The sequence below is a fragment of the Pezoporus occidentalis genome, unplaced genomic scaffold (assembly GCF_034315485.1).
Source record: "Pezoporus occidentalis ecotype Australia unplaced genomic scaffold, CSIRO_AGI_Poc_V1 ctg34, whole genome shotgun sequence".
Classification (NCBI taxonomy): Eukaryota; Metazoa; Chordata; class Aves; order Psittaciformes; family Psittacidae; genus Pezoporus; species Pezoporus occidentalis.
The window spans coordinates 1,900,730-1,922,505 of record NW_026915376.1 but is presented as its reverse complement, the minus strand read 5'-3'; positions in this window follow the sequence as shown (position 1 = coordinate 1,922,505).

Below are 21,776 nucleotides of genomic sequence, written 5' to 3'. Positions count from 1 at the left end.
TGACTGATACAGAGAGGAAACCTTGTAAAAGAATCACATTCTGTTCAATTTATATTTACAGCTGAATGCATCTGCAAATAAAGTCTTCTGGCCAAGAGCCTTCAGCAATCCTCCTTGAGTCCTGCTCCTTCAGGCTTCTGGCAACATGCTGACACCTGATTTCTATACTCTTTGACACCCTTTGTGGATTTGTCATTGTGAGCTGAAGGTGACATAATGTACACACCAGGGAATAAGTGAAAGGAATCTAATAGTGGAAGAATCTTAGAGGCAATATAAATAGAAGGCAGTAATCTGGCCCAAAGGAAGCAGCAATTATTTCACAGGTATTTGCATCAGTATATTATCTTCAGCATCCTGGAGGTTAAATTCTCCCCCACAGGTTGCAAATTGCATTAGGAACTCCCCGCCATGATACAGTGTGGCTTCTCCCACTTCTAACAACAGCAATGCCATAGCTTTTGTGTACTTCTGAAGATTTAAAAAAAAACAAACAAAACCAACCAACCAAACAAAAGAACCAAACCATCAAATGTTTACTGAGATTACATTTGACTGGGAAGACAGAAGGACACAGTGCATCATGAATGAGGACGATAACTCCAGACTGTACCTTTGCACTGAGCTAGCTCCTGTTTCAGCCATGCTCCCCCACAGCCAGCTTAGATACTTCTCAATTTTGGCTTTAAGTCTTCTTAAGATCTTAACTTTGTCTATTTATTTCCCTTGTCAGCCTGTTTCCTAGGACTGTATTACTTTACATGGCAATAAAGTCTTCTGAATATCAATCCCATATCTTTTTCCTCATTTTTTGTTGCATTATCTTATGTTAAAGAACATTTAATTCCCTAATTTGCTACAGGTTGCCATATGCACAGTATTTTTATGCCATTGCTAAGCTTCTTCTCATGTACCTTTGTTTCCAAAGGGTCAGTATACCAAAAGATATGGAAAAGACCTTTAATTTGTTTTACTTATCCCTTGGATCATACAAAAGTACTCCTTGTAGTATGTATGCTAGTGCTCTGTTCAGTTCAGTTTAAATTGTTTCACATGATAGGATCTCTATTTTTCACTTGGGAAGCTATTTTACCACGTAACAGAGCAACATCACCCCTGGACCTCCCAAAGAAAAGTTTCTGATTTAAATGAGGGGCCGTGTTCCTTGTTATGGCCGGGCAGGGTTTGCTTTCTCTTGTTTACTTCCTTATCTGTTCTTTCAGAGAAAGAGCAGAAGGAACTTTACAGAAACATGAAAAAAGCACCCCTGCCCAAATACCCTATTATCTGTGAGTGCCTGGAAAGGGCAAAATAACACAGACAATGAGAAGATGGCCAAAAGGCGGCTCTCGCTAGCCTTCCATTACTCCAGAGTGATAAGAAGGAACAACACAAACTAAAACCCAAACAAACTACACAAGAAATGTAGAACAAAGATAATTTTTATAATTAAGGACATTATGGTTTTGAGATGTCAGATCTAAGTGTATAGATATAGATATACATGCACATATATATAAAAAATAATGTTAAATAACCATTTAAATAAGAAAGTTCTTAGGATATCCTGGGCATTAATTTGATGATCACACATCTCAGCTGTCTACCGTCCCTGTTTTAACAAAGGCTCAGTTCTTCACCTTCATTAGATTAGCCATCTCTTTAGTGAATGATGAAATTCAGTCCTATGTTACAAGAAATATGAGTTAAAATTCAGCTTCAAGATTAAGCATACATCAAACTGGTAGATGTATAGATAACCCACACGAGAATAACAGTTTTCCAGCATAAGTAACTCTAAGTTCATGACAGTAAATGTGAGAACTGTCTTAAAAAAAATATTATAGCTAACTCTAATTTATGTGGTTGACTATCACTTGTATTCAGCTGTTCCTCTATATCTAAAATATATATCAGCTCTGAATAGGCAAGTGAAACTTCAGTGTTAGTCATAAAAAATGTTATTTATGCTCCCCTTGAAGCCTCGTCTTAAGAGGGAGGATATTTTTTCCCTTTGTCTTATAGTTCAGGCACAACAACCTTCTCTGCTTTGCTAATTAATCTCGCCCCAGCTGCTGACTTCACAGGTGATGAGACTCTCCACTTGTCATCTAGGAAATACAGCTTCTGTAATAGAGAAAGGTTTCTGTCTGTGAGAGTCTTAAAATCTCTATTAAGAAGTTTAAAAAAAGTCTGGGGACCTTGCCCATGTTATTGAAGGATATTGGATGTTTAAAATTTTGAAATATCAACTACTGAAAGCTGGGGTTTGCATCTGTTTGTTGTTTTTCTGTTTCAACTACAGCTCCCTTTTGAAAGCAAGGTAGAAACAGCTGCTTGATAAATAACATTTTTTTTTGTCATGTGCCATGCAGTCATTTGCCTACAGCATCAGAACTTCCAGTTAGCAACTTGTCCATCTTACTGGAAAAAAAAAAATCACTTTCTTGTTATCTCCTAATTGAAGAGTAAGCAATGAAAATGGCTGCATTACTAGATACTAGATCAGGGATCGGTGTTGGGACTGATCTTGTTTAACATCTTCGTCACTGACATGGACAGTGGGATTGAGTGTACCCTCAGCAAGTTTGCCGATGACACCAAGCTGTGTGGTTCGGTTGATACGCTGGAGGGAAGGGATGCCATCCAGAGGGACCTTGACACGCTTGTGAGGTGGGCTGATGCCAACCTCATGAAGTTTAACCATGACAAGTGCAAGGTCCTACACCAGGGTCGGAGCAATCCCAGGCACAGCTACAGGTTGGGCAGAGAAGAGATTCAGAGCAGCCCTGTGGAGAAGGACTTGGGGCTGTTGGTCAATGAGAAACTGAACATGAGCTGGCTTCAGTGTGCACTTGCAGCCCAGAAAGCCAACCGTACCCTGGGCTGCATCAAAAGGAGCGTGACCAGCAGGTCAAAGGAGGTGATCCTGCCCCTCTACTCTGCTCTTGTGAGACCTCACCTGGAGTATTGTGTGCAGTTCTGGTGTCCTCAACATCAAAAGGACATGGAACTGTTGGAACAAGTCCAGAGAAGGGCCACAAGGATGATCAGGGGACTGGAGCACCTCCCGTATGAAGACAGGCTGAGAAAGTTGGGGCTGTTCAGCCTGGAGAAGAGAAGGCTGCGTGGAGACCTCATAGCAGCCTTCCAGTATCTGAAGGGGGCCTATAGGGATGCTGGGGAGGGACTCTTCATTAGGGACTGTAGTGACAGGACAAGGGGTAACGGGTTAAAACTTAAACAGGGGAAGTTTAGGTTGGATATAAGAAGGAAATTCTTTCCTGTTAGGGTGGTGAGGCACTGGAATGGGTTGCCCAGGGAGGTTGTGAATGCTCCATCCCTGGCAGTGTTCAAGGCCAGGTTGGACAAGGCCTTGGGTGATATGATTTAGCGTTAGGTGTCCCTGCCCACAGCAGGGGGGTTGGAACTAGATGATCTTAAGGTCCTTTCCAATCCTAACGATTCTATGATTCTATGATTCTATGATACTTGTTATTTTTCCTATAGCAACCAGAGGGAACGCTGTCCTCAGAGAAATACTGTAAGGATTATTTGCTACTCTCATGGTGAAAAGAGTGCGCGGGGATTCACACTCAGCCAGATGAGTTGATGATGAAGCTCAAATAAGGCTTCATGACATTTTGACAGTATTGATAGGATGTTTTCATTTATCTTCCACCTACACTGTTCATTAGGAATTGATTTCTAGCAAACACAACTTGAGAAAGCAGTCTGGATTGCCCACAGTTGGAGTAAGAAGTATTGCAGGTGTTTATTATAAGCAGAGCATAAGGTAAGCATGTTTATTCCATCAGCTGCTCACTTTGATCAGGGACAGTAACACAACCTGACTGAATCACTGGAAACCTAGCAGTAACAGGGCTGATGGTTGGTGGTGAGACATGTTCGTTATGCTGATCATAGCTGCAGCTCTCAAACAGGTGCTTCTTTCTCCCAGCTCTAACTGTCCCCACCTTGTATCTCCCCTACTGATTCTTGTGTCCACTACAAATACCTGTGTCCCCCCTTTTGTATCTACCACCCTGGGACGGGGGGCTAAGGGTGCTGTAATACTGCTAGTGACTGCTGGCTTTGCCTTTCTGTTTTAGCACTGCATAGCAATTTGGTTTTGCCAGCTGAACTCCTGCGTGCATAGACAGAATCAAACCAAGGTGGAAATGGGAGCAAGTATTCTAGTTAGATTCGAAAGTTTTGGATTTTGAAAAGGTATTTTTGAGGATAACTAGGATAATTTGAGAGGTACATAAAAATTCACCTAAGAAGCAGTTATCAATGGATCATTGTTAAAATCAAGAGATATTAAGTATGAAACTACAAGAAAACTTGGGTCTGTTAAATGTTTACAGTAGTTAATATAGAAAATAGGTGATAGAAACAACACTTTTAGAACTTGCCCTACCTATATACAGAACACATTTCCTTATTTGCTTACGATAACATCATGTGTGGCTCTTCTGCCCATGAGATGTCATGCTCTGCTTTCAGTTGCAATTAGATCAGTTCAATATGGTTTGTTCACAAATCCATATTGGCTTTTGCCATCTCCTTAGTTTCTTTTCAGTGGTCAATTTGATTATTTATTCCAGAACTTTTCTGGGGAATTAAAATTAAGCTTACTGTTACGAAAAATTTCCTGGCTTTTCTTTGCTTAAATTGTTTTGCTTGTTAGCAAAACAATACCAGTTAAACAATCATGTTTTCTATTCCAGAATAAAAGTGATCAGTGAAAATGCTCATCAAGCATCTAATGGGTGAGCCATCTAAACTTGTCCAGCTGGGATTAGTTTTAAACAAAAGGAACGACTGAAATAAACACAAGAAAGGTATTTTTTTATTCTCTCTAAAAAATGTTCCCAAACACGAAACAGAAATCTAAACTCTGTGCCTGAATGTGACTGACATAGATGATTTAGAAAAAGATGTTGCTATAAAGCAAAACACATTTCATTCTGGAAAAAACAATAATTCAAAATATCCTGAGAAATTAACTAGATTTCTGGATTCTGAATTAAGATTATGAAATAACACAGAATATACTGTCAAAAGATGCAGAAGTAGTAAATAAAAATTGTGCCTGATTTTCCAGCCACACAGAACAGACTGAAGCACAGGGATTTTAGAAGAATTAATCATACTATATTTGAAAAGCTTCATAAAAACAAAAGGAAGTAGAGCCTGTAGGAGGAGACTGTTACTCTAAGAGGAGAGCTTACATGTTAAATGTGCTACTTAGAAGATAACACTGTTCTTAATGAAAAGCACAAGTTGGAGGTTCTATGGAGAAAATAGCAATAAACCTGGAAGAATAATGCCCCACTGGCTTACAAAGTGTGCCCAAAGGAACACTGACCAAGCTAACTGAAATTAAGGCAGCCATTAAGCATTTCTTTCAGTATTATGTATTACTCCCAGAAAAACAAAGCTCATATTGATGACATCAACTGCAAATTAAAGTTCCCTGTTCTCATATCAGGATTGTAAATCTTTTTTTTTTTTTTTTAAATTCTGCTGTTTCTTCCTCTTCAGTTGGAATTCTAGAAAAGGTAAATCTCCAGGGCTAGATGGGTATCAGATCCAGTTCAGTAAAGCAGTAAAGCAGTAAAGGAGCTAAAAGGTAATTGCTCTGTTTCTTTCTTTTTAAAAGGGGGGGGAAATGGTACTTATCATTAAACTTATATGATGATATTTCTCATATATTATATAAAAGTATCTGGCTTCCTGAATGGGAGAGGCTGGACACTGAGCTTGTCTCAAGCACTGCTTGCATTCCATAGTGTAAGAGTAAGAGATAGGAAACTGTGCTTGTTTCAGGCACCATTTACATTTGACCATGGGAGGCCTTGAGCAGAAACAAATCAATCAACAAGGTTGTTTGCTCGTGATACTGTATAGACAGGATTGTTCTGACCCCTTTATTTGAAGCATCCATAGGAATGCGAAACAATGACTCAAAGATGAGCTGACTCAGAGGATGGAGTCTAAAAACAGACACCATGATGTGAGGAACAACCACCATCTGGAGGACCCTTGGGGTACCCCAGCTTTGGAACTGTGCATGTGCTCACCAAACTATGTCCATCACTACCTTATTAATACCTCTCGACACTTAGTATACAAATTATGGATAACACCCCAAAAATGCAGGGCTCAAGTCAAAAAGAGAGTCTCCACCCCCGACAATACCCTGGATGAAGGGGACCAACAAGATGTTGCTGGATCCATGAATGGTGATATTTCTTCTTTCCTCTTCCTCTTCTTTCTTTTTCATTGAATATTGATTAGATCTAAGTAAAAACTCATGTCACAGGACTTGCTGACTGAGTTAACATAATCATTGAGTTATTATGTCTAACCACGTGCTTTGTGGTTTTTTTTTAATAAATGTTAAGACTGATTAGTTGCTGTTGTTTCACCTTAACTTAGTACAAGGGTACCATAAAACTTGGCTGGTACCAAGAGGGAGGTCATCCTAAACACTTCCTTTCAGGATGTGACACTGAACAAAATTTATCTGTAGTGTATCATGTAGGGACATACAAACCTCACAAGAGTAACATGTCCATTTCTTATCCATTCTCCTGTGGTCAGAATAGAATTTTGTGCACCTAGAAGTATTTTTAATTAAAAACATTCGAACAAATTAAAAAGTATTGCCTGATATAAAAACAAGCTAAAAAAATAAAAAAGGAAGTTAACAATTCTACATAAAAAATTCAGGTCAGCATTTCATATTAATCAGGGTGAAAGACAACTGTGCCTGTTCACAGTAAGGGAATAAGACAAGCATAATTTGACCAGATGGTCATATTTTAGCAGCAAAAATAATTGGATCCTTCATCTGAGTTTTAGTACACTCACAGGATGTGTAGATGTGGAAGATGTGAGTAACCATAGGAAAAATACCAGAGGCCTATTTGTACAAGTAATGATTTAAACATCATAGACATTTTCATTGTCCCACGTTCAACCTCTAAACCTGTTACAGGCTGAAAGGAGAATATAACCTGTGTACACCATCAAACCATAATGAAAGGCAGCTTGGGCTGACAGGTGAGAGAGGTCAGAGGGAGACTTTTCAGATGCTTATATAAAGATTGTCATGTCTGCAAAAGGACAGGCAATGGCAAGCACCAGCAGCTGGTAGATACTATAAGAACCCATAGGAATTTTCTCAGTCTAAGGTCCTAGGAAAGACAGTTAATTAATCCTGAGAATTGCTTATATTCACAAATAAGAAGCTCAGCCTTTTCCTTTTTCCAGGCCAAACCCACATTTTCTAGATTCTTTACCTCTATAAGAGATTGTGAGCCTCAAGTCTTATTTGACTACTGACAATATTGATCAATTGCCAGTTTTTTAGCATAGTAAAATAAATACAACATGAAATATTTTTTCAAATTAAATAATTATTAAACAGAAAAAATCAGAAATATTAGAAGTAAAAATTTTCAGAAATCTTGCACTAGGAGCTTAAATTCCTCCTGAGAAACTGGAAGGACACAGCATTTCCCCTTACAAATTATTTGGTTCTTCTGAAACTTTCTCTTAAGTATTATTTCTCTATTGTTCTTGCTTACCCTATTGGTACAAAAAGATAGAAGGATGAGAGAAAATAGCTAAAAAAAACCTGGAAGGTTGTATTTGGAGATCTCTTACAAAAGGAGAAGATGACACATGGAAGCAATCAACTTCTGCCCACTGCTCAATACTCTTATTAGTAATTTCTTATTAGCACAAGCAAAGTTCTCTACCAGGGAGGGAAAGTACTAGGTATTGGGCACTTCGTACTTCCCTCCTTACCTCTCTCTTTTTTTATCATGTGGACCACAGAAAACAAACAATATTTTTTCTGGTTCACATAAGATATGTGCATCTTAAAATCCATTTTCCTGTTAACCCTGCCTAAAATCATAAACATATTTAGTATGCTTACTTTAATATTCCCTTGGAGCTTTTCAATGACCAGTTTCACATTTGGTAGTTTACCACTAGAAATAAAAATGGCACATGCTCAGTAATGACTTAAAATAGCTCTCCATTATTTCAGGCCAAACACTGACATCAAAATTGTAACATATTAAAGCACACCATTAATTATTATTTATTCACTGGCAACTCTGTAGTGGAGTGTAATTACTTCACATATCACTATTCCTGTGGAATACATAACAGAGCTCTAATTTGCCATTAGCATTTTTTCCCAAATTCAAGTAACACTGCTAATATAAAAATACAAATGGGATTACACTTTGGCCATTTCAAATATACATATTTTCCCTAAGTTTCCCTACTGCTGGAGAAGAGACATTGTCTGCGGCTCACTCCTATACTTAACCTGCTCATCGTACTCCAAACTACTTTTCCTCCATCTCCAGTGCAAATACCACAGAAGTAGTGCAGGCAAGAAAGACCCACTTCTGGATATAACGTGCATTTGACTGCAACATGGAGCCATGCAGTGGTAATCATTCTTGGTGAAGCTACCTGCTTCCTGTAATCTACTGAGGTTCATTAAGGGGAAGGTTAATCTGCTCTGCATATCTCTGAATACGATTTTCTTGTAAATTGAATCAGAGGATGAAAATAGACTACCATGTAGATTTTTGTAAGGGGAATGATTTCTATCTAAAGTAATTATTTTTGTGCTTTGTTGGAAGTGGCTTCCCTGTTCTGACAATTAAATGTAAAATGGACTTCTGCATATGTTTCGTAGTTTAGAAACATGTTTCTGTAATAGCTTTCACTCATGAACTTAAAATCTGTATAAAGATTGAATCAAGTTCCTATTCTATTAAGGTATTTTGTTAAAAAAAGTATCTGCAGCAAATATTCATTTTCTAAAGCATGAAATTGTTATTTTAAAGAGATGCCTACAAGTCAAAAAAATGCATTTGTAACCTACTAGAAAACCACCCCCTTAATTGACTAAGGCAGTATTTTAAAAATCTATCACCAGGTAGCCCAAGTATGATCACTGAAATTTTATGGGTATAACTATAGTCAGAATTTGGTCTCTTATTTATTTCTCTGCCATACATATGCTTTGAATTTCTCTTAGTTTGAATAACAAGCCTAGACTTCTGAGTTTCATATTCTCACTTACTGATTTAGTCCAACAATTTCGTGCTAACATTGCAAGACAATATTTCTTTTAGTTCTCTTTCTATTAGAATGTCTTAAAAAAGGAAATACTTCTGTTGGTTCTAGATTCCATTAAAAGCTAAATTTATCCAAATGGTTAACCAAAACTGACCTTGTGTTCCTACTCAAGGTTTAACCGTGCACTTAGGATTGTTTATTATTCACATGCTCCCTTAATTGTACGTCTTAGAGTTCTCTGGGTTGTAATGCTTGCCTCAATATCAAAATGAATGGAAAGTTTAGCACAGTTTTATTAACTAATGATTTCCTGAGGAAAACAAAATAAAACAAACAAAAAAGCCCAAAACAAAACAAAATACCAAACAAAACCAAACCACAACCCAACTATAATATGAATAGTGTTGCAATACCTTTAGGTGGTGATCAATAAGGACTTTGTCTGGCATTTTAAAAGTCACATCAGGGGAATCCTTAGAAGAAAGCCAGGAGGATTTGTGAATCTTCTAGTCAGGGTTTAACATGGACATCAACTGTTTTTAAGTAGAACATTCAAAGGTTGCTGTATTTCCCTCTGATCCCTTTCAAAGGTAAGTTGCTTTCACACAGTCCAGATTCCATTATGTTTTTTAAAGCAAGTTAATTTTCTCCAAATTTGAAAAAAAACCTCACCCAAAATACCACCACCACCAAAAAAATCCCACAAAACAACAGCTGCTTGACACCCTTCTCCCTTCTTTTCCAAGAGAATTTTCTTCATGGTACTCACCTCACCCTTCTTTATGCAATGCCTTCTAAATTTCACGCAGTTGAGCTCATACTCTCTTTCTTTTCCCAGTATTCCAACCCCTACAGGCTGGGGCCTCCTTTCTAGCTATCAACATCTGGGGTTGACAAGGAGTTAGATGTATTTATATCTTTACAACAAAGGTGAAAATAAGCTCTCCATTTTGACCTCCAAATTAGTCCAGTTTATAAAACTGCAAAGAAACATGAGTGTTTTTCATAGCACCTATCATGATAGCATCAAAGAATCTCGTAATATTGAAGCTATATCAAATGCTTTCCCAGGAGGAAGATCTTCCTTTTCTTGTTCTTTTAATCCAATTTGTTCAAATAAAATGAGCTGCTGGCAGATACCTTTATGTTCCATTGGTCTATTAGTTGTCACATGCTTATTTTAGTAGAAGACTTGTTGCGCACACTAAAACTGGGAAGATTCCGGCTCAATCAGATCTGTTGTGGAACACTATTCCACAGAAATCCTGTTTTGTTTGGGCTTTTTTTCCGTCCCCAATAATTTTCCTCTTGTCTCTCAGCAGGATAAAAGCAGGACTCCATCAGGCTCTGTTTTTAGTGATGAATAAGAAACATGGATGGGAAGGCAAAAAAAAGAAATATTTCTCCACGGAGATCTCAATAAATAGCTTGACTTGCTTGAAAATCTGATTGGCAGCCGAGGCAGGTGTCAAGCATATGTATCACAAATTCATGTTGGGTAACATCACACATTTGCTGGCAGAATGCTCCGTATTGTGCACCAGATACAGCCAGTGCCCATGCCTGGACTGGCTGTAAGTCAAATGCTTCTTTACCATTTCTCATGCAAAAACATAAATACTTGAGAACTCGAGACAGATAACTGGAAATTATGGCATAAAAGCAGGAGAAATTGAATTGCACAGAAATGAGCACTCAGCTTCCTCTTGTCCTGAAGTTTCAGACTGAACTGGAATATAACCTTACTGTTTTTTTAAGCGTAGGTTGCAAGCAGCCATGGGAGTCCGTTCTCCCTCATAAATGCTTTTGCTATGTGAACTCAAGGTTTCCATGTGGAATGGTTAGATGTTTACGGCAGCACAAATATATATATTGTTATAGCAGACAAGCCTCTAAAGGACATATCCTGGTTGAAAAGAAAGCTTTTCAGTTTGGTCTTCAAGATCAATCCAGTAATTTAATGAAACCCAGTGATCATCACTTTGGTTGATTTTTATAGCTGCTCATGCTGGAACCAACAAATGAATAGCACATGTGTGTTTTAAAAACAATACTACTGTAAGTAAAAATATCATCAAAGATATAAACTCAATACAGAAGTCAGAGAAAAGGAGCCACTATAATTCTGTAAAGATCTGACTAATTTCATCCTCTAAGTACAGAACAAATAAATGAAAAATGCTGGGCCATGTGTTAAATTTGTACTATCCTGTAATTCCTGGAAGTTAAAATACTTTAATGTTCAAATGTATGAAATTTTGTTTAACTTTTATTAACCTGTTATGTACTTGGAAAGAAGCTGGTGTGTCACCTCAAGAAAACAAGCAGTTTTCTAAAAATAGATGTCTTGTGTTTTGGCTTTGGTTTTTCTGTTTTGGTTTGATTTTTGTAGGGGTTGTTATTTGGGGGGTTATAGTTGTTAACCCCCCTATTTTTCTCTTTGTCTCATCAGATACTTAGGCCTTGAAGTATGATGTTAAGAAGCATCAATAATGACCTTTTTGGTAATTCTCCTCTACAAGGATAAAAAGGCAAGTTGACTTCTCTTTTCAGATTTCCGATTTTTAACCATGCATTGGATCAGCTCCTGTTTTAGTAAAACGTTGTTTTATTGTACAAGAAAATGTATCAATGCCAGTTCAGTATGATAACTACAGAAATACAAGGCTCACAAGGGAGGATTAACTATTTAACACAGAGATGTTAAGAACTTTGGCTTCTAGCTGCATGGAGGGATTTTTAACCCTGGAAGTGCCACCCTATCTGTTGCTTGGAGAGTGGTGTGGGCTTGTAGAAGCAGGTACATAGAAGCCAAGAAGCTGGCTGTAGAATCTAGTAACACTAGCCCATTGGAAACTGGAGAACAGAGATTCAGAAATTTTTCCTCCAAAATGTACAGTTTCTAATTTTAGACTGGATAGAAATGCACCTTTTTCACAGCCATGACCCTCTTCTTGGATTCAAGTGTCCAAGTTCAGTCAATTTATTTTTTTTTTTCCAGACATGGAGGAAACAATACCTTTTGCTGTCCTTCCCACATGCATAAGTTTAAAAATTCATAGTGTAGATAGACTTTGAAAACGTCTGAAAAACATGATGGCCTTCATATTAATGTGGGATACTAAGCATCCCTTCTCCAGTGAATATAGAAATATATTAACAAAGACGAGAAACAAGAGAGATGAAATTTAACCTTTCCACATCTTATGACAAAAGCGAGAAAATGCTACTTTGTGAATCATGGGTATGAGATAAATCTTGCTGGTAACAGTTTGTGCAGCATTTAAGTGTGTGTGTAAATGTTCAAAGGCAAAAGTGCAGTTGTTGGAGATAAAGTGCTGACAAAAAGCAAGCTATCTGTGCATTTAAGTGGACAGTGTGCTGGGACATGTGCTGGGTTATGCTTGCCTAGAACGGTTGGACCAGATGATCCTTGAGGTCCCTTCCAACCTGCTATTCTATGATAGAATAGATAGACAGCTGGGCTGAGACTTTTCCCATACCCATACAGAATGGACAGTTTTCAATTATTCCTGCTGGGGACGGACCTATTCCATTGCCCCTTGGGGACGGAAGTAACTTCAGCTACTTGAAAAATTATTTTTGTTGTTTACATGTTGCATTACATAGAGTATATCCTACAATTACATGTTTTAAAATTATTTTGGTTTTGCCAGCTACTGGAAAATGTCATCTCTGAAAGAGAGCCCAATTATTTGCCTGAGCTTAGGCAATTTTGACAAAGTTTGTAGGGACTTTCAGAATAAGAAGCAAGATCTTCTTTTTCTAGGTCTACATGGAAACCAAGGCTACCTACCAAATTTACCTGATGTCCCATCAGATGACTTCAGTCATCAGTTGTGCGAAAGTTTTTGCCATCAAAAGTCCTTTGACCAGTCTGCAGAGGTAAGTAGCTTTCATTCAGAAAAGAAGGTTTAAAGTAATTCTTTATAAACACTCCAGATCCTAAGCAATTCCAGCCAATCTCGTGAGATAGGCTAAAAAAAATGAGCAGTCAGTCTTTTAGGATGATCTAGTTCACAATATTTTTTTTAATTCTTGTGTTGGCAATGTTGAATTTTAGCAGTTCAACATACATATGAATTTATATACTTTTCCACTTTCATGTACACGTGACAATATACTCAGGACCTGCAGTATAGTGAAGTGAGGGTTTTTTTTTTCTGATAATCCTTCTTCTAGCTTATTTTGGGCCATTAAAACTCTTCAACATGGAATTCACAGTTTCTTTCATTTATACATTGTGGCCTTGGAGTTTATTTAGTTCCAGGCTGAATAAGTTCCTTTTTATAAATGAAGTGCTCTTGGCTAATCATTTACATAAGCAAAAGGCCATTTGAGTGTACAGAATGCATTTCCAGCAGGAAAGCTGATGGAAGTTGTTTTTTCTGAATCTCTCTTAAGAAGATGAATCAGAAGATAAACAAGGCTATGAACCTTCCTGTGGAAAGGTGGGTAGGAGGGGCCTTTGCAATAACATCGTTAACTTCTGCATGGGACTAAAGGAAGAGTCCAAACTGGAGAGACTGGGATGTTGATATGAGACACCCTTCCACCTGCCATGACCTGTTTCTGACTATATTATTACAAGGTATTACAGCTCTAGAAATCTAATAATACCACTAATACAATATATGTCGTAGGCTCTTAAATTACATATTTTAAAGGCAAATTTTTTGTTCAGGCAGGTAAAAATGATTTTTTTTTCATTAAAAACCTGCTCAGGTGGGCAATGTGGCAACTGCGTTATGTTTCATTTAGTCTGGAGGACTAAAAAGACCAGAAAATAAGCAGGAGCGAAACTGAGGAGAGAACAAATAGCAAAACACCACAAAGAAAAACTTAATAAGAGCTTGAAGCTGAAGCCACAAAGATCAAGTATCTATAGCATCTTGACCTGTCAATCTGATTCTAGTGCCAAAGCCTTAAACTGTAGGTATACCATACACATGAAATTTGACATTTCCAAAGTAAAATCCACCAGTGTTTTATTTGTAATAAAACAAATAATGTTTGTAATGTAATCAGATAATGCCCTTTCATGGCATTCCAGTGCAGATTCCTGATTGATATTTTTAAAAGCTTTGTTTTGAAATTCTAAGAAACCTTCAAACTGGACTTTGCTCAGATGAACTGAGTTACTCTAATTCCTTGTACATACCAGCTGACAGCTGAATACTCACTTATCTGTATCACAGAATATACATAATTTTGTTCCTCTAAGCAATTTATTTGGTTGTCAAAGTCATTAGGATATCCCTGATAATAAAAGATATGTTCTCTATTGGATATGCAATCCTATTGTTTGAAATTAATACAAGCCTGTTTGAAAACAGCAGTTTCCATAGGAACAGTTTTCCCAAATAAATCTTACATGGAGAAGTATGTCATAAATAATTGGTCCTGCCCTGAGGGAACCATTAGACACCCAAATAAAATGCATCGATAGTCACAAAGAGAAAAAAAGCTATAAGAAAGGCATAAAATGATGGCAAATTGGGAAAAGTACACATTTTTTGCCTATACAGAATTTTTTTCAAAGCTAAAAAAAACAAAATAAAACATCTCGTTTTTGGAACTTTGATAATATGAAGTAGGAGTCCATATTTTACCTCTTAGGATCTTACTTGTGTTCAATGTGCACTCCAAGCAAACCTCCTTAAATTATATTGCGGTGAAATCTTGGCTTTAGTTTATCCATTTGTATTGCACAATGACTCTAACTAACAAGAAGAATGTACATTTTTCTTGCAGTATTTTTTAGAATATAAATTTTAAAATTTATAAATCCTATGTAACGTCTCACAGAAAGGATGAACATTAGGTTTTAACATCTTCTTGGGCTATAATACCTCTGGAAAAAAATGTGTTGGCATCCAACAACTAATTAGTCTCCCTGGAGAACACAATATAATGGACATTTTCACTCTAAGACCTACTTAGGAAAACTGGAAGACATTAAGTTTGCTCCCCTTTTAAAACCAAAGAGGGTTCAGTGGACAAGTACCAAAACCAGAGGCACACAGGTATTTGATAATGTCTATAATATTAACAGGGGCCCTACCGGGCTCAGAAGCAGGTGGTAGGTGCTCCTTATGGGTAGCGATGTACAGGAAGGGCCTCAGGCACCTGTTTCAAGTGATGTTTCAGGATTTGTGGCTTGGGTTAATTAATTTTATCTGTATGAACGGAGGTAGCTGGAAATTTCTTCTTCACAGCAGCAGGCTCAGAAAACCTTTTCTGTCACAATTTCCAAACTATAAGAAAACTCGAGCATATGTTTAAGCAATTGTTTGCTTTGAGTTAAATTTTAATTCTGGTTAATTTTCTAGTTAATTATAAGCTTGGTCTGGAAGCCTCAGCAGCTACGGCCAAAGCAAAGAGCTGCCAGCTTGACTAAAAGCTGTGGATAGGATCCAGATCCATCTAACCTCTGTAGGCATGTGATTTAATTTCCTGAGCTTTTGTCTGCTGCCAGGACTTCAGCGTGGACAACACAAGGGTATCACTTTATAAAGATGTGCAGCTTGCAGAATCCCTGTCTGAAGAAAAGAGCTTCCCCATTAAATGCAAAAACCTGAGTATTCTGTTTCTTAATGATGAGCTAAATTAGGTAGCAAATAATTGAGCAGGAGATTAAACAGGAGTAAAAATACCATTTACCACAATATCTGTTAGGGCCAGCTACCAAGGAAATGACTTCTATTCTGCTGCCATTTATAATAGTGGGTCAACTGGCTAAGCTGTCTGACTAGGTAAAAAGAAATTCATCAGCCCAACTAAAATATATAACTAAAATGTGAAGTATCTGAAGTGATCTGTTACATCTTTGTGAAAAACTTTTTGAAAACTTATATGACAATGAGTAATGATCCTAAATTGTTGAATAGCATCCCTACTTACGCAACTGAGGCCTGCATTTTCTTTTCATTTGGAAACTTGGCATATTAGATTAGCCACATCTTTAAAAGAAAGTTATATCTAATATAAAGTTGAACTAAGCTGTTCAATAAAGAACTGGCCTCCAAGATCCTCATGAAGTGTCCCTGCACACTGAACCTTCACTTGTACAAAGCCAGATTGACTTCACTGGACTTCCACTGATTTACACTACACAATATTGCTCCACCTGATAATAATTGTCAACACCTTTTGTCGAAAGGAAATTCAGATAAGCCCCAGGGAAAACTGGATATGTGATGTTGGTGGCAGACCCCAGCTGGTGGTACATAGTGCAGTCAACGATAGTGAACTCAGAATGGAGTATGGATTGGAAGAATTATGTCTTCAATGCCCTGTGTTCTCACCCCTGTATACTTCACTGCCTTTAAAAAAAAATAAATAAAAATCCTTTTTTTTTTTTTTCAGACAGAATTGCTGGCAAGCTCACATAAACAGATGAAGAAGACAGAAATCTTTTTAAATAGCATGATTGGTTTTATTTGTATTAGGGAAACACAACACCGGCCAAAGAGAACAGCACTGGAATGCACTTAAAAGGCCATACATGCCTATCTGGAACTGTTAAGATTATATCTTATACATATTTAATTGTAAACAAAGAGGTTAGGTTTGAGAGAGTAATATCAGCTTCTGGGAGTGCCATCATCATGGTAGTCCTCTCCAACATGTTACATAGGACATTTATAGGTAAAGACATGCAGTCTACACAAAATCTGGTAGAAAGATGGTGTTCACAACTATAGGTATCCACATTTCAGCACTGTAGAATCAGATTCACCACTAAAATCCCACAAGCCTGTGAAAGCAATGAGATCTCATGGTACCAGATGGTCATGAACACAAGAAGCAGTGCTATCACCTGTAATTTGTTATAAATGCAGCGCAAACACTTATGAGGATTCTATTATAGTCTTTCCAGATTATGGGCTGTGAAATTGCAATCTTGTAAGCAATGCTGGTGAAAGTGTAACAGAGATGGGATTTAAAGCAGACAATTTGGTTCTGTCCCAAAACACAGAATTGCTGATAAGAAACAATAACAGTTGCTAAAAAAATCCAACTTATATGAGAACAATGGCATTTCCTCTGCAGGAAATTATCTTAGGAGTAGGAAATACCTAAATAGTAAAGAAAAACCCCAAAATTCTGTAAAAAAAAAATTGCTTGTGACAGGGAGCCATTCTATAATCAAGACAGACAGCACTAATGAACCATTGTTCTATGTGCACACCTAACTAAGATGAAGATTTTAAGTTACTCTTCTTTGGAACAGAAATATTGAAAAAAGAAGCTGCACGGCCTTTCTTTCTTTTTTCTCATAGCTTAACTTCCTTCCTCAAAATTTTTCTCTTTTTGTCAGAAGCCACAATTGTTTTGCATCCAGAATGGATACTTCTACCCTTAAGTGTGGTTAATTAATTCTGTCACTATAACAGTAAATGCCGCATTCAGAAAAAGCTCTTAAGATATTCCACTTCTCCCATTCAACTCTTGCCATCCATAAAAACATTTAAAAACCGTGAGTCACGCTCCTTCCCTCCTCTAGCAATATGATGTTTAAATAATAATAGTCATGCTTTAGGGATTTCTTTTTTATTTGCCTTCTGGTTCCTCACCTTGGACTCACTTCACATAAGAAGCCTTTTTTCTTCACAACCACAAAAGTCAAAATCTTTCTTTAAAATTTAGAAATAAGATCCTTATTCCAGGAACTGGGACTGTGAGAACTACCCTGTAGTTGTGAAATCACAATAAATCCACGAGAATTGGCAACAGTGAAATTCCTTCATGAGGATGCTTTAGTTTTATTGTTGATTTCCTCACTGTAGGGCTAAGAGCATGGTAGAGGGGACAGGAAAGGGACTTCCTCTTCTCAAGCCTGGGAAAGGGGGAAAAGTGCCCTGCCTCTGCCCTCTCGTTCTACATTTACGGGTAATAAGAGCTGTTCCCAGGGCACCTCTTACCCAGTGGTGTTGGAGGTGAAGAGCATAGGGAGATGGAATGGGGAATGACACTTTAAAATGCGAGGGGAAATGAGCCTTACATTTCTTACCTCTGAAGGAGGGAGACAAGAGGAGACTGACAGTTTAAGATGATTTCCCTGCAATTTAGCCAATTCAGGGATGAACAAGGTCCCACACTAACCTTGTGCTTCAGATTTACACAGGAACCCTCAACTGTGGTCTAATACCACTCAGAAAAGAAGAGATTTTTCTGCTGGCATCTCATGTGGTTCAGCAGGCTCAGTCAGTCAGAATGGTTTATTTTAAAGCCCACGTATAAAGTAAGGGCTCAGCAAGATGTTTTTTTTCTCCTCTTGAAAGAAAGAGATGTCCAACTCAGCTTTCCTGACACAGTTGCTGAAGAAGAAAATTATCTATAAAAACTATGACCTAAACAAAACCTTTGCATTTTTTAACAAAGCAGCAAGGCTGAGAGCATCAATTTTTATAATTTCTGATTTATTTTTTTCTTAGCAACACAAGTTAAACAATAACTTAGCACAATTGACCAGTACTAATGATGTAATTACAGAGGTGATTTTTTTACTGGGTAAAAAATGAAAATATCCAGCCTCTTGCAACTTCACTCCCTACCTGTCTCCTTTTTCTTTCTAGACCGAGTTACCTGATGATCGTACTGAATGGTAAAATTGTTTTTAAACTCTTGTCATTTCTTCTCAGTGAGCAGGACAGACTTTATGTTCACAAAAGCTATTTAAATTCTTTTGCCTGGAAAGTTCTATTATACTCAGTGACTTCAACATCTATACAGAAATATTCTCTAGGTGAACTTTGCCCACTGAAAATCCAGATGTTTATATTTAATACCATTTTTTACAGATTTTTTTTTCATATAGTTATAATTAATCAGAACCTTGAATTCTTTTTTAACACCAAAGCAAAAGAAAAAAAAAATGGAAAGAAAATAGTACTGTGAATTTCTAGTAACACTACAGGGAATAAGAAACACTACCGAGAGAAATAAAACTGTAAAGTAACCTGGTAGCCTAACTCCCTGCCTAGATCAAAGACCAGTGAATATAGGCAGTGTTTTAGGAGATTATAATTAGTTTTGTAAATTTAGGGAAGTTTTAGCTCTTCTGGAATGGGAGCTATGAGGAAAGAAGAAAAGTATAAGAGAACTTCATCTATTTGGACATATTCCAAAGGAGTAATTTAAATCTTTTTCATTTCAAAGTGACATTTTAATTTTAAAGTCAAGTATTTTTATATCATGTTTAAAGGTCTGAACTGATCGTGAAATGAAACAGTCAGTGGTTCAGGTGACGGGGTTCCATTTTTATGTCAGCTTTTCTGAACATCTTGGTTTTTAAGTTAAACAGTGGGGAGTGGGGTGGGGATTTAAACAACCAACCAGCCAAAAAAGTCTGTCACTCGCTTACATCTAGCCAATTTAATAAAAAGGTTTTAATTAATTTATGTTTATATAATGGTCCTATGCAAACTTGCTTGTGCCCTGTTCTAAGGTTAAAAGACATAACTGTAAGCTGTTTGCTCAAAGGCTTTTGATCTGTTCCCAGCTATCTGAAAACCAGGGTGGGGATGTGTTTGCCACCCCTGGCCCCCCTCTCTCCTCCCTCGCTCCCAAGTATAAGATGCACCTTTTTCCAGACTCCTATAAAAATCCAGAGATTCATTTCTTTCCAGATTCATTTGTTAAAATGCTCCATCTTCATTATTTTTAAAAAAACACTTCCAAATGCAGTGACAATATATTGAATTTCCCAATTAAAAAAAAAAAAAAAAAAGCTAAAAAAAATCACTTAAGGTGAGATCCTACAGTCCATGGAATCACACCAACATTTTACCAACATATTCCCTGAAGACTGGGACAACTGCAGGATGTGAAATGGTTTTGACTTTTGAGGAATTGACAACTGCCCTTGATGTACTAAATAGGAGGTGAGCAGATGGCAATGCATTTGCCATGAATGGTTTTATAAGGCATGCTTGTGTGATTGGTTCATGGTACTAATTCTCTAGGTCAGCATCAAGGAGGAAGAGTTCCTTCTCTCCATTGCCGCTAGGCTGTCATCGCATTATATAACCTGAGTGGTGGAAGGAGGTCAACAGGTAATAAATCTCATGAGCAGGCTCACCACTTACAGACTGCAGTCCCTTTAGAGATTGCTGCTTTTTCACTTTTCTTCTTTTACTCCCAGTGAATCTTTATGTCCTCAGAAACATTTGGCTTTTCCTGGCCTCTGACAAATGGAAACTACTAGGCTTTGAATAGGGAGCTTCTGTTGTTGCCAGTTCGTCTTTATAAGAACCAAAGAAGACAAACTAGATCTTTCTTTTTCTTAAGATCTCTGAGATAAAGGGCTGTGCAATTACACAAACTTTTTGAAGGGCATTTTTTCCCCATAGCCTTGATTAAATTATTGAAAGGTTATTACATTAAGAAAATGGTGCCATTTAGCTATCCTGCTTTAAAGCTGGTTGTGAAAGAGCTGTATTACAGAGTCTCTTAAAGTATCGATGGATATGTTTGTAGTGTCAGGTTCACTGGTAACTCTGCTAAGACCCAGCAGAAGAGCAGACTTTCACTTTATTCATTCCTCTCCTGTGCAAAAAAAAAATGATCGTGAAATTGCATATGAGAGATTGCACAGCAGATAATTAACACAAAGGTATTTGTCAAATCTGAATCCTGAGTTGTTTATGCCTTAATGTATTTCATAGCAATGCTTTATGTTTCATAATTGCTTAGATTTCATGCTCTCTTGCTTGAGCATTTCCACTTCAATTTGCTATTTGTACTTTAGAGGCAGTGTTAAGCTGTTTTTTGTTCCAGAACAAAGGCAAAGACCCTGGACAGCCCAAGGAAACACTGTATTCCCAGAAACATATATATCTAATTGACATCCATCCACTACAGATACTGGTGCCTTCCAGAGAATAGTGGAGACAGGACAGGACAAGACTTCTGTGCTTCAGACAGAGCTCCCCAAGAAACAGGTATTTTGAGTGTCTGGAAACCACATCGTGACATTTCCTAGGGCAATGTCTTATACTAAATACAAAGCCTGAAGGCTGGCTTAAGAAGCCATGCTCTTTACTGAATACGAGATGTATTGAATGTATACTATTAATTGTAGTTACATAAATCCCATATTTTCCTATACTTTGTATTATTTCTGGAGTACAGAGCCTCCATGATGTGCTATAGCTTGAAAATCAGTAAGAGTATACTGCCTTCTGAATAAACATGGTTCTTAGCCAAAAGTAAAAAAGTCTCAAAACCAACCTCAACTGGCCTCACATAGCCAGCTACACATAGCTGCTGTAGGTGTCATGACGCAGACTGAGGGCACAGAACTGAGGAGAGAACGGTATTCTGTGTTGCTCACCCCAGCACAGCCAGACCCCGAAAGAGCTGCATTTCTGGCAACACCAGATTAACAAAGACAGTGCAGAAGCTCTGGTGCTTTGATGTTATGTCTACAAAAAAAATAAGTAAAGTAGGGGAAAGCTAAATTTATCCCATTAATTTCCCCAATGAAAGCAAAGCATTCTTTTCTCAGTCCCAGGCCACATAATTTTTGGGGCTATTTCTTAAACTACATAAACATGAAAGAGCATTTAAGTACAGCTCTCCAGAATATTTTTTGAGAAGTCCTTCAGTTTATCACCAGTGAAAAA